General features: G+C 41.4%; 1 pseudogene; it reads right to left on the minus strand.

Moving 5' to 3' along the window:
• Positions 1 to 285: 285 nt before the first annotated feature.
• On the minus strand, positions 286 to 2,502 carry LOC103284248 (serine/threonine-protein phosphatase PP1-gamma catalytic subunit-like; annotated as a pseudogene).

A 2,502-nucleotide genomic window follows, 5' to 3' on the forward strand; every position in this document is an offset into this window, starting at 1 on the left:
TCTATTCCAGAGCGAAGGACAGAAGATGAAACCTGAAAGCAGAGCGCCTGCATCCAGCTGTACCTGAAGCGAGGCCCATGGCTTTTTAGTAATGTGCTTGAGCTTGTTTTTGTTTGTTTGTTTCCAGAGCAATTTATTCATTCAAATCTATTAATATGCCACCAACAGTGCTCTTGTGTGTATTGTGCTGATAAATAGACACTGAGAGGATTTAACAAGTTCGTCATTTAATAAGTCTGAGTTCACTTTTATTACATGGTATCGTACACAGTCATCTGTTGAAACAGATTTCTCTTTAACAGATTTTAGTTTTAAAAAGTCATAGGTTACGTACGTTCTGTATAAACTGGTGGGTAGTATGTTAGTTCCTTTGTTTTGACTTATAAGTCTCAACTTCATGCAAAAATAAAGAATATAGGCCAAAGAAAGCATAATGTCCCTCGTATAGCAGAGTATTGTTTCTATAATTTGGAGCTTTCTGAAAGGACAGGTTCAGGCCTGATGCAGCTGTAAAAAGATTACTTAATGAATCAACTATGGAAATTGTACAAAATGTTGTTAACGTTTATAGCTTAAAGGGCACTATGTTACTAATTGCTACTCAAACTGAAAAACCTGGTTCTGAATCCTCACGAAGGTGGCACGGACACACCACCATGCCTTCTTGTATTGGGGGTGTGTCAGTACATATTTCAACAGAAACTTAGGCTTCAGGAATGAGTCACAAGCATTTAAAATAATGGCTTTCATCATCATTTTAAGTATACGGTAGGGGAAAGTGTACTTTAATTAAATACACATTATACCAGTGATGCTGGCCAGGTTGAAAGCTACTCCTAAGGTTGATAACTATAAAAATCAGTTTGTACATGACAAGACACTGAGAGAAATAAGCAATCCCTTTGAAACGAATTCTTAACATTAAAAAAAAAAATGTTCGGTGGGTCGTTCCAACTGTATGCATTTTATGACAATAACATGCACAGATTGAGCCTCCAAGGACTCTCTTTATTAGCCTAAAGAAAAGGAGCGTTACTTTATTCATGGATGGTAATGAACTTAAAAAAAAAGGTCAATTATACACTTACCTCTTAGGATAAACTATCCGGGGGTGCACAGATTTAACACCACCATTAAAGCTGGTTGCCAAAGGAAGAGAGAATTAAATAAAACATTATTCCCCCTTGGGAGTGAAATCTTTCATTTGATATTAGAACCAGCAAATGCCATTCATTGAGCAGCCGACCAAAACACATGACAGTTTTACCAAAACCGGTTTGGCTCAGTGGATAGAGCGTCGGCCTGTGGACTGAAAGGTCCCAGGTTCGATTCCGGTCAAGGGCATGTACCTTGGTTGCGGGCACATCCCCAGTAGGGGGTGTTGCAAGAGGCAGCTGATCGATGTCTCTCTATCATCAATGTTTCTAACTCTCTATCCCTCTCTCTTCCTCTCTGTAAAAAATCAATAAAATATATTAAAAAAACAACAACACATGACAGTTTTAAAACTGAAGGTTATGCATTCTATATGACAAAGTCTCCGCTTTAGGCAGTGTCAAAAGACATCCCTTTCTTTGCTTGCTTTGTGACCATACCCCTTGGAAGTAGTAGGGTCTCGTGGCGCTTGGCCTCTTTTTCTCTGCAGCTTTTAAAATCTGAAAAGAGCACATCTGTGTTTCGTCCACACGCGTCATGGCTCCTGCATCGCCAACCTGCCCACAGTAATGGGGTGCAGAAAACAGTGACCAACTGCCTCTTTGCAAAAAATTCCTATCCATTTCCAACCACCTGATGGGCTTTACATATAAGATCCAAATCAAGCTTATGGAGAAATTCGCCAGCCCGCTCTGCACCAAATGTCAGGGACACTCCTGTCATGTTCACCCCAGCCTAAGACATCTCTGTTGGGGTTAGACCACAAAAGATCACAGAGAAGACCTCGATCTTGTCCATCAGTTGGTCACACAATTCACCAAGTCTGCCCCGTAGATTGCAGATCTGGTGGTAAGCCTCCATGACAGCAAAACAATTTCTCATCCACGATGGCTGCTGTCAGTAAACAGTTAAAGCAGGCTGTGAAAGTTTTCCGTAGTTCGATGTTACAGCTTCTTTTACATTCATCATAAAATCCATAAATGCTGTTGATGCTGGCGCACTCGTGGTCTTGGGGTATTTGACTTTGTATGCGAATAAGAGGCGGATAGTCTCCAGTGACCACTCCCTGTCCACATGGTCCCCCAAACAGGTAGTTGCTTTTTGGCGGGAAACCACCCTCCTCAAAAAGGTCTAAGCAAATTGTGGTATTGCCCATGGCTATCACCGCATATTTTGAGTGGTGCTTCAAGTTCTAGCAGGGTAGGCTGACTGAGAAAGATCTCTGGGGGTTTTAAGCGCAGTCCTCTGATTTCACTCTCCTGTAGCTGGACATTCTTACTAGGCTTGGACCTTCTCACTCCAGCAGCCTTTGGATGATGCTATGTTGAGTTTTTCTGTATCCACCAT

The sequence above is a fragment of the Eptesicus fuscus genome, chromosome 9, assembly GCF_027574615.1.
Source record: "Eptesicus fuscus isolate TK198812 chromosome 9, DD_ASM_mEF_20220401, whole genome shotgun sequence".
Taxonomy (NCBI): Eukaryota; Metazoa; Chordata; class Mammalia; order Chiroptera; family Vespertilionidae; genus Eptesicus; species Eptesicus fuscus.